Below are 11,039 nucleotides of genomic sequence, written 5' to 3'. Positions count from 1 at the left end.
TCCAGCCTCCCTGAATCTGTCTTGTTTCTTCCTTGTATCTGTTGTGACAAATAACTACACAGACAAGTTTTTTGGAAATTATCATCTAACTTTACTTTAGGATTGCCCTTGAAGAACACCTATAGATTGAGATACACACACACACTTATTATACTCTATTATACTCTGTTGTAGGAGGAAAAAACATTTTGCAACTGGAACATTTCCTTGCCTTACCCTACCTTGGAAATAATGGTGTATCAGTTATTCACATATTTCCCTAGTTTATTTTTTTTATTTTTCTGCACATCCTTTTGCAAATCTGTTCTTTGTGAGGATATCTGCCAAGCTTCACATCCTGAATCCTTTCTAACCCCTTTACTGTCAGTGGGCATAGGTGACGTCTGTACTGTATTTTCTTTTGTGTGATGAAGTAATGTGTTCCATATGTGTGGGCGTCTGTATGTTTCTGCTTTCTCCTTATGTTCTGTGTGTGCACATTTGTGCACCCATGTGTGTGCATACAGGTAGTCCCCACTTAATGACCATAACTGGGACTGGCATTAAGTGAGACCATGATAGGCTTACAATCTCACTTCTACCATGGCTGTTAAGAGAATTACCCACGGTCGTTAAACGAGACATCACCCGACCACCACTTGCAATTTTACTGCCAGCTTCTCCATTGACTCTCCTTGTCGGAAGCTGGCTGTGAAGTGTGCAAATGGCAATCACGTGACTGTGGGATGCTGCAATGGTTGTAAACACACACTGGTTGCAAAGCTCCCAAATCTCAATCCCATCACTGCAGGGACACTGTGATGGTCATAAGTGCAAGGACTGGTCGTAAAGTTACTTTTTCAGTGCCATCATAACTTTGAATGGTTGCTAAACAGGGCAGTTGTTAAGTGAGGACTAGCTGTATGCACTGGGAAGCACAGGGTGGGCTGCATATGCTCTGCTCTGGGTTAGGGTTAGGATGTGTGACAATGGGGGGGTGCTTAGAATGGAGCAGTTACTAACATTTTGAGCCACTGCCTAAGAATGCTCTAGATTAGTGTTTCCCAAACTTAGTGACTTTAAGATATGTGAACTTCAATTCCCAGAATTCCCCAGCCAGCCCTAGATAATTTTTTTCTGATTTTTTTTTTCCTCTGCATCCTCTAGCTGGATCTGGCCCATTTTTAAACTCAGACTTTCTTTTGCCAGCTTCCCCCCTGCAGCAGATTTTGTCCTGTCCCGTTCAGTTTTCAGAAAGTTATCCTGCTGATGGGCAAACAGACAGAAAACCCCAAGTGACTTTACATAATTTCTTTCTAGCATTCAGCTGGGTTTGAAAGAATTAAAAAGAGTTAAAATTCTCAGTACAGACACAAGAAGAACAATGGGCTGTTCTTGGAAATATTTGTTATTGACCATAATGGTACATTTAGATTGGCTGAATTCAAAATTTAAACTTTACTATATTTTTAAATAAGTGTCTGCATGATCCACTGTGCCCTCAGGATCGATCTGACTCTCCTGCCTACCTTCTTAATCTTTCTTCCCACCCCCCAAAATGAACTAGCAAGTTTCTAGTTTCCAAGTTCTTCCGAAAACCTGGAAACCCTATCTTCGTTTTTACCGTTTTCAAAACAAATCTCCCCAAAAGAAGAAGCAGCAGCAGCATTGTGTTGTATTTTCTGAACCAATTTTATAGTTGTATGCAAATTCTATGTTGTGTTTTGTACAAGTGCTTGCCCCAGGCATATTGTTAACATTTTGAAGCTTGTCATTGTATTTGTCTAAAACTGCTTTTAAAGATATTGTTGGAAAGACAGCAAGGGAATTATGAGCAATCAAAGCCGTGCAGGCAATTCTGCTTATGTGTGCAACATGCTGTCTAATGAACCTTTTTTGATATTTGGCCTCTGCATGTGTGAATAGCTCCAACTTGCTTTAAAATTTCTACCTGGGCCTGCTGCAGCTGAACGGAAAGGTCATTTCCATTTCAAAGCCGTTCAAAATGAGATTGAATCACTTAGCCGTGAGTCATGTGAAAATTAACTTGATGCAAATGTTAATTTGGCCACCTGGGAACAGGGAGACCGTTTCGGACAGATTGAGCAGAGGTTTCAGGGAGGAAGAAATAAATATGTTTCTCTCCGCTCTACTGGGATGACCAAAAGAGTTATGAGCTGGGAATGTCATTCAGGAATGTCATTCAGGAATGTCATCTCTTCCATGAACTCATCACCCTTGGGCGCCCTTGGCCCTACGTTTCCTTTGCCCCATCCAGATTGTAATCCGAAGACAATAAGGCCTTTCAGGGTTCAGTTAACAGGATATATGGATCTTCTGCTTCTCTACCAAAGCAATTAAACATCTTCGAAGTTCAGAACTGGGGTCCCCTTTTAAACATTAAACAGGAGTCTGGTAGGCTGCAAAGCCACTGCCCTATGCCATCTTAATTTCTAAGAATTCCTTTGATCCCCGTTGCTTTCTTTTCTGTGATTTCGGAGGTGAGTTTGTGGCATTCAATGGAATCGTGTTGTGCTGTGGAACTCAGATCTCACCTGTGGGTTGTCCTCAGATGCTTGGTAGTCATCTTGTGAATCTGACTGAATCCCCCTGTCTTAAACTAATGGCTCCCAGGACAGACACACAGAGACAGAGATATTGGAGAGGAAAATAAACAACATTCATGTCCTGCAGAAACTCTGGGCTGCTCTTCAAATTAATGTCTATGTGGGGATGTACAGGTAGTCCTCAGTTAATGATGGCAGTTAGGACCAGAATTTCCATCACTAAGTGACACGGTCATAAAGTGCAATGTCACGTGACCAGGTTGCTTAGCGCCAGCAGTTCTGGCATTTCCCAGTTGCCATTGTTTAGCAAATCACTGTGGGTCATTAAACAAGGATGTCACATGGTCGCCATTGTGACCTCTTACCAGCTTCCCCACTGACTTTGCTTGTAGGTCATGGAGAACAGCTGCTCAGTAATTGTTAGACACTCAAAAACTGGACAGTATTTCATTCTAAGGCTATGCCTGCTGGAAGGAGGACATGAGGATAAAAAGGAGGACTTCACATAGATGAATGCATGTAGCCTTTGTGCTATTAATGAATAAATAGAAAATTAATCCCAACGTGAATAAATAGACCAAGTTCTTTAGCAGTGACAGCTGTTAATCTTTGCCACAGTTGACTTTCATTGATGAAAGGTTATTGTACTGCCCAGTATTGGTGAGAATATCTTCCCCAGTTTGTATACAGCGGAGCACAGCATAAATTCAACATCCTATGTAATTGTAAATGTGCATTAGGTACCTACAGTTTTGTTGCAAATAATGAATTTGCAGCAAAACTAGTCAAGCTGATCAGCCACATTGTTAATTGTGCTTCGTTAAAGAAGCCGCACTTATTTTCAGATTCTCATGGAAACCTGAAAAAGCAACATGCTTCTTGTATGTGAGGAGTGGGGAGGCCCCATATGTTCAGGACCATCTGCAATGGGGGGCCAAAACAGTAAGCACAAACATGGGTCAAAACGCTGCCACTTCGTATGTGTTCAGTGTTGATGCACATAGAAAGGGCAGGATCTTGGTCTACGGTTGCGCCTGCCATTTTGGTGCCCTTGGTTCCCCACTGAGGATGTCTCTAGGGGTGTTGTGGGGTCTCCATTGACTATAATTTGGCTTCCACATGCAATTCAAAGTGCTGGGTTTGCCCTCTCGAGCCCTCTCTGGCTTGGCACCCAGGGACCTAACAGAACCTACCCATCTGGTTCACACATCCTGGGTGACAATGCTGTAATGGTATGTGGGAATGCCCTTGGGAGACTAGAACTTGAAGAACCACAGACTGGACAACTGTCATGCAAAAGATATCTCAGCCCACAGAGAGGAGGCGTGGGAAGCGTCTCGGAAGGGACCCTCCCTACTTTTCTGGAAAGTAAAAGTAAAGGAGGGGAGGACATCATCTCCTTCTGTGGGTTGACATATCTTCTGCATGACAGTTGTCCAGTCTGTGGCTCTTCAAGGTCTAGTCTCCCAAGGTCATTCCCACATAGCATTACAGTTGCTGAGGGTACCCACCAGCCATGCTAGAGAATTGTAGGGAAGGGAACAACCTTATCCTGGAAATTCACATGATGTTCTCCCTCCCATTTTTTAGGAAGTCAGTAACAACAGAATTGCTTAGGAAAACATTTAATGGTTAACACTGTTGTTGCTTGGGAGACACTTAGTAAGAACTATAGTTATTTCTAATGATGTAGGGCTCTATAATTTTCTTACTGGACTTTGGCTTGTGATGTTATGTTGTCAACTGCCAGGAATCCCTTGGGGGGATGGTAATATAAAGGTAAGTTAATTATCAAATACATTATACATATATAACTTGAAAAATACTGACATTTTAAACATCTGTATTCAGATTTCGAAAATATTTTTATATAAGGTAATTTACTAGAAAAAAATGATAACATAGCCAAAAATTTGAGGATTTGATTAAGTTTTTTTCTTAATTACAGGATTCCTCAAGCTTTTATTAATTTTTCAGCTGTTGCTATTTCCATACTTTTAAACACTGCTGTTTCAAAGAAATTTAATTCACTGGGAGTGATGATGATGATGATATAATTCAAGGTCTTTGCATAATGTGTCCAAGATATGATAATTTGAGTTTGAGTCTGGTCATTTGTGCCTCGAACGATAACTCTGGGTTGATTTGTTCAATGATCCATCGGGTGTGTCTTCTTGGCTGTCCACAGCATTCTCAAGAGTCTTCTCCAGCATCAAATTTCAAAGGAATTAATACTCTTCCTATCCTGCTTCTTCAAAGTCCAACTTTTGCTTCCACGGAGTGTCCCAGGGAATACTGTGGCATATGCTATCCTGATCGTGTGCATCATGGCATCTGAATATCTTTTCCAAGTCCTTCAATGCTATCTACCAAGTGCTAATTTGCAGAGTATTTCTTGACTACTGGTTCCATTACTGCTCATTGATTGGCGCTCACACACGCTCAAATGTGCTTTTTTCCAAACTGATTTGATTCAACAATTGGAATCAGATTTGGGGTGTTTTGCACATTCCCCTAATTATTTCACACTGCCCCCTTTTTATGATAGTTTGTGATTTTAAAAATAGCTAAACAAAACTTTCATACAATTGGCACTTCTAAATATATTTGCTCCAGAAGTACACATTTCTAAATATATTTTATCCTTCAATACACAATTTTATATGCATTCTTTTTTTCAACTGAGAACTCACATCAACATTTGGAGAAGTGTGAAATCTGTGTACTGATGTATCTATCAGCCCAAGACTGATCAATCTGGTGCCCTCGGGATACTTTAAACTAAAGCTCTCATAATCACTGAACATGTCAGCGTGACCTGATAGAAGTTGAAGTCCAAACCATCTGCAAGGTTCTATGCTTGAGAAGGTTGGTACAGAAAATATGGATTGGTTCAATTTATTTTGGAATTCGCAGATAAATAATTCCTCAAAGTTTGGGCAGGGAGACTTTCAGGACTGGAACGATCCTGCCTCATGGTTGCACTTGTTTTAAAGTCAACCAGGATATCAAATGCCTTCATACAGACAATGGCCTGAACAGCACATGCACCTTTGTGATGGAAAAGGTGTTGCATTGTGGCTATTTTCCCTTCACCCCATGATGCAACACCTTTTCTATCACAAAGATGTATGTGATGATTTCTGGAGAGAGACTATGCAGTTAATAGAGAATTTGGGAAAGTTCATATCCATCATGTCCCTTCTAATTGAAACTGAAGACGAAGAAGAATGAATACCTAACTGAATTACTGTAGTTAAACTGTTTTTAAAAGATTTTTATTGCTTATGTGGCATACCCATATGGAAACAGCAGTATTCTGGGCCAAAAAAACTAGGGCTGGGGGTGGGGGGTTGCTAATTTCATAAGAAAAAAAGAATATGATTAAAAAAAAGACTCTTTTCATCAGATGCAAGTACTATCAGGGAAGAATTATAGCTTGCTACAATTAACGGTGACATATTTCACTGCTGTTTGGAAAAAAAATTGAAGGCACGATGAAATCCACTGAGCATTCAATTTAATTACTGCTCTCTCACAGGTTTGCTTAGATTTCTTTTTTAAGGTGAAAATGGGACACATATGCTACATATTGTTTCAAGCAGAATGCTTTTGGAAGGAAAAAAGTGTTGGCTGAGGTTAGGGACATAATCCATCAGGACAGAATACGGATGCTAAAATTGGAATTCAAAGGGAAATTTGGAATTCTGGTCAAATAAAACCAGATCTTGGGGTTTTTCCCTCTCCAGGGGAGCAAGATCTCGCTTTGAATCTTACCACATCCTGAGCACATTCAAGCATGTGCCTGCTTCAACAGATGGTGCTGAAGGAGACCCTAACAGTTGGGAGGCCAACAAACCTTGAGAAGAACATCCTGTAGGTGAATTTTTGAAATATCCCCCCAAAATATGTCCCAACTGAGATGCAGTTGTGCTAAGGGCTTTATTCTAATCTTATTTTTTGCCATTTTTTGTGTGGTTATGCTTTGTCTTGTGTATAGCTGGTATAATGTATACTGTACTATTTTACTATTATACACAACAACGTGACATCACAGCTGCCAGTTTTTTAGCTGGTATTGGCCTTCATTCGCATTGAGTTCTTCTCAAGAACCCAGGATGTCATCATGGATTGACATAGTATAGGTGTGGATCCAAGCAATGTGGCCTTTTGTAATTGACAGATGGAAATTTTGTCAATGCGCAGATTTTCTAAGTGTCATCCAGGGCTTTTTGGTATGGCCCCAGTGTGCCAACGACTGGGACCACCGCACCGATAAAGTTATCATCGCAGGATGTGAGCTGTTCCAAATAAAGCTGCCTTTTGCAATGGACTGATGGTGATTTTGTCAATGCTGATGGTCTTCCAGTGGTGCTCCAGATGTTTTAGGATTGCACCCACGGCAACTATAACTATGGGTGCTGTCTTTGCTTTCTTTTGCCATAGTCGTTCTACTTCTATTTGCAGGTCTTTATATTTTGTGATTTTCTCCAGTTGTTTCCCTTCTATTCTGCTGTCTCCAGGCATTGCAATGTCCACTATCCAGACTTTTTTGTCTTTCTTATCAACAATTGTTAAGTATTATAATTATCATTATTATTCCTTGGCAAGCTGCTGTGATTACAGGAATCTCTTCAAAATCTGTTACTATATCCATAAGTGGTCAAGACAAGAGAACTGGCTGGCTTCACACGATTTCCTAACCATTTAGGGCTTGGTTTGGTTTTGGCGTGAATCCAGCCAGCTTCTTATAGCTAGAATGAAAGTGTTGATGCACGTTAAAAAGGGGCGGGGCCTTGATTGCCTGGTTGTGGCCTCCATCTTACCTTCTTGGAACCCTTCTCTGTGGACTCATGGAGAAAATCCATCTAGGTGGTCACTAGAATCAAAAATGACTTGATGGCACATGATCCTTATGGATACCTGGACATCCCTGGAATTCAGCGTAGACATTTCTAGGCTGCATCCTGAAAGAGAAGTTGCCAGTCAGAACAGCTGGTGCTGAGCTAGACGGACAAACCATTTAAACAGGCATAAGGTGTCTTCTTATGTTTCTCTGTTATTCCAGTAGCCAGAAAGCAGCTAGACTGGGGCTCAATGTGAGAGCCTGTGCCTTCCATGCTGAAGGCCTCGTGTTGAATCCTCACCATCTCCACCCTCTAATCCAGTCAGAGGTGGCATGAAAAGTCTTTGACTGTGACTTGAATAAGGTGACTAATCAGAGGAACCAAGATGGCCAGACTGAGAAACACCCTGAACACATAGAACAAGGTCAGTGGATAACTGGTGTTTTATGGCATGCCCGTAATAATGCCCAGTTATCCCTCCTGACTATTGATATAGCAAGAATAGGTGTTTTGCTAGATTCTGGCTAAGATTACAACAGTTTCCCTAACACTGGGTGATTAGAAATTCCCCATCTCTGAAAACAGAGCTTCCATAGGTTGCCATATGACTACCAAGCATGACACTCATAAAAAATGGTTGGGAGTTTGATTAAATGGCCACTGCTACTATCTTGCCCTTTTTTTAAAAAAAACATAAATACACAAACACACACACGGACACCCCTGTCTATTGGCCATCAACACACTTCATGTAACCTATTGCCAAGGTTTGAGATGGGTGCTCTTGCCCTGGTGGTAATTTCAAAGGTACTTAAAGGGAGAGGTTGACCTCATGAAAGGGTGCTTTTAAACATAGGCTTTCCTGGTTCAAAGTACTTAAAGTTTCTTTAACAAAAGAATCCAAACTGCAGCTACCATTATCTGTTCTAAGAGGGCAGAGAAGAAGAGATATCCAGAAAGCTGACAAGCCACCTGCATATCAGCCTGACCTTATAAATAACATAATGATAAAACTCTAGTGATCTTCACTTCCCCAACAATAAGTTCTTCTTCCCTCCTTCCATTAGAAGAGAACCACCTCACTTTAATTGCTTGGGTTGTTAAGGAATAGGGGGCTCTTTACAACCTGTTCATGGCATGGAGTAGGAAAAGGCAAAGTCTGTGGAAAATAGTTCTTGATATAATGGTCGTACTACAAGTCAGATTAACTTTTACAGCTACGGATGGATGGACCAGTTTCCAAAACAATGCCATAACAACGTTAAGCTGGGAACAGTGATTGGCATCTAAATTGCTTATAAATGTGAGAGACAGATTAGCACTCATCCATCAAGAACTGTGGAGGCATCTTAGTGGGTTGAACAGCGTTTTGGATGTGGCTAAGCTACTCAAAGAAATGTGAACGTTAAAAGATTCTGCACTTCCATTCATGCTGTAGTTCAAAAACATAAAATCAGGAACATTTGCATTCAAGCACAAATCAAGCAACTTTTCATCTCTAATCTGGACATGCCTTCTTATCATAAATGGTCTGAGAGTGAAGTTGGGCAATTGCGCAATCAGGGCTCTTGCTGGAAGCTCTCAAAACAGAACCAGAACATTGAAAGGGAACATACCTTGTTAAAGAAGGGTCAAGCCACTGTCATTGCTTCAGCATGACCACCATCCTCACGCAGAGTTTTGAAACGAAGGGAAAACAAGACCTCAGGAATCTGCCTTATCAAGCGCTGGCTCAACACTTTGCCCGCCAACGTATCTTAGAAAGGATAATCTTGCCAGTCCATGTGGATTAACTGTTGTAATGCACTCCTGACAGCCTCTTTGCAAAGTACAACTTCATTTCCTACAGGGAGAATGGAAATGTTGACATCACCACGACCTTGTGAAATGCCCAGTTTAGATATCGATTGTGTCTCTTGATTAACATTCTCCAACTTGATGGCCTTATGATGTGTTGGATCAGAACTCCTATAATTCCTTACAGAGGTATTCAAGGGTATCAGAATAGAAAGGATGACCTTGAAGCACCTGAAGATTCATCCATGCTGGCTGAAAATTTTGGAAGTTATAGTACCAATGCATCTGAAGTGCACCAAGTTTGAGAGGGCTGAATTAGAACCATGTAGGACGTACATGGAAAAACATCCTTTGTGCTCCTATTTTGGATTGATGAAAATGCTACACTTCTCTTTTGATGGCTGTTAAAGTTCTGAACTTTTTTGGAAGGTGAAGGCTATCTCCACAATGCTTATCATTAATGAAAAAAAAGCTCTTACATCTTTCCAACTTGCCTGCTCCTATCTTCCATCAGTCAGCACCTTCCCTACACCATTCTGGGCTCAGATCAATGATGTTCTCTTTTCCTGAAGATCTATTTCCTTGGTGGCATACTGTTCCTGCAGCCCTAGTGAAGGGGCTGGTATGACACATCCTGAATGAGAGGCAAAAGGACATTCAGAAGGGGCTGGAATAATGGGATCACAGTTTCTCAAATAGACAATAGGTGTGAATGTTCTAGTCCTGCCATGTCAAATTCAGGAGCCAGCTTGTCTCATCACTTCTCAGCCAAATAAGAGACTATGATTTCTTGGCTTCCATTCAGGAAAGAAAAGAAAACTTGGAAGAGGATCCAATATCAGAGGACATGTTTGGTGTCTACTTATCTCTGGGATTACAAGCAAGTTATGTCAAAGCCAGGACATCATTTCATTGTCAAATGATGTCCACTTTCATAACAGATCTCTTCATTATATAACAGATCCACATTTCTGATTGTGTTGGGGCTTTGTACAGAAGTTCATAAAGGTACAATTTTCTTAACTTAAGTCTAGTCCAAAATCACTCAAAGACCAGTTTTATTCTTTGCATATTCAATGACAGCATGATTTCTGAGTGATATTAAAGAGTCAAAAACAATCTCAGTTTAAACTGGCCCTCCCAAAATCTGATACCCTCCAGACATTTGGATTTCCATCTCCAACATGGTGGTTATGTATTCAGTACCATTTTGAGCTCCTGTATAGAAAGTGAGCTGTAAAGGAGGAGGAGGAGGAGGAGGAGGAGGGGGAGGAGGAGGAGGAGGAGGAGGAGGAGGAGGAGGAGGAGGAGGAGGAGGAGATGCTGAGGGAGGAATACACGAAAACTATAATGATCTCTAAATTAACACAGTATAACCCCCCACCCAAATTCTCAACCTCTCTCCCCAGATAGGAACAAATGGAAGACCTCACTCCTATTCACCTGCATGATTACTTGCTCACTTTGTGTCATTGTCGCATCTACAGCAGACCTTGCCACATTCCTAAAATTGAGTTGTGCTCTCAGCATGAGTTTGCCCGTTCTTGTTGGCCATGCCTATATACTTCCTTGATGCTACTACTAGCAGTCCTACTACTAGCCTCAGTATACTGCCTTCTCCATCTCTGCTGTGGCATTGGAGATTATGCCAACCAGAGTCACCCGCTGGGGGAGATGGGGAGCATACAAATTTAATAAATAAATAAATGAAATGCCACAACAGCCCTGGTGACTAGTCTCACAACCTTAGTCATTTTCCTACCTTTTCTGCCATATTTCCCTTCCTGAAAGTCAGGATAGTCCTGGTCTAAAAAATCCAGTCTTCAACGCTCTACAGTGCTCAACTTTC

General features: G+C 41.2%; 1 long non-coding RNA gene across 2 annotated transcripts; it reads right to left on the bottom strand.

The window, feature by feature from the left end:
- Nucleotides 1–2,521: 2,521 nt before the first annotated feature.
- Nucleotides 2,522–10,205, bottom strand: LOC112540635 (uncharacterized). Of its 2 annotated transcripts, XR_003084717.2 has the most exons (3): nucleotides 9,670–9,825; nucleotides 9,010–9,236; nucleotides 2,522–7,513 (listed from the first exon to the last, which is right to left on the bottom strand). It is a non-coding gene; the product is annotated as an uncharacterized LOC112540635 (long non-coding RNA). The 2 variants fall into 2 exon arrangements; XR_015797940.1 differs by having other exon boundaries at nucleotides 9,010–10,205.
- Nucleotides 10,206–11,039: the final 834 nt, after the last annotated feature.

The sequence above is a fragment of the Python bivittatus genome, unplaced genomic scaffold, assembly GCF_059951505.1.
Source record: "Python bivittatus isolate LINGU-HERP-01145 unplaced genomic scaffold, Pbiv_v1 ctg000610_np1212, whole genome shotgun sequence".
In the NCBI taxonomy this organism is placed as follows: Eukaryota; Metazoa; Chordata; class Lepidosauria; order Squamata; family Pythonidae; genus Python; species Python bivittatus.
Note: the sequence above shows the minus strand (reverse complement) of the source record. Positions and strands in the feature narration are given on the sequence as shown.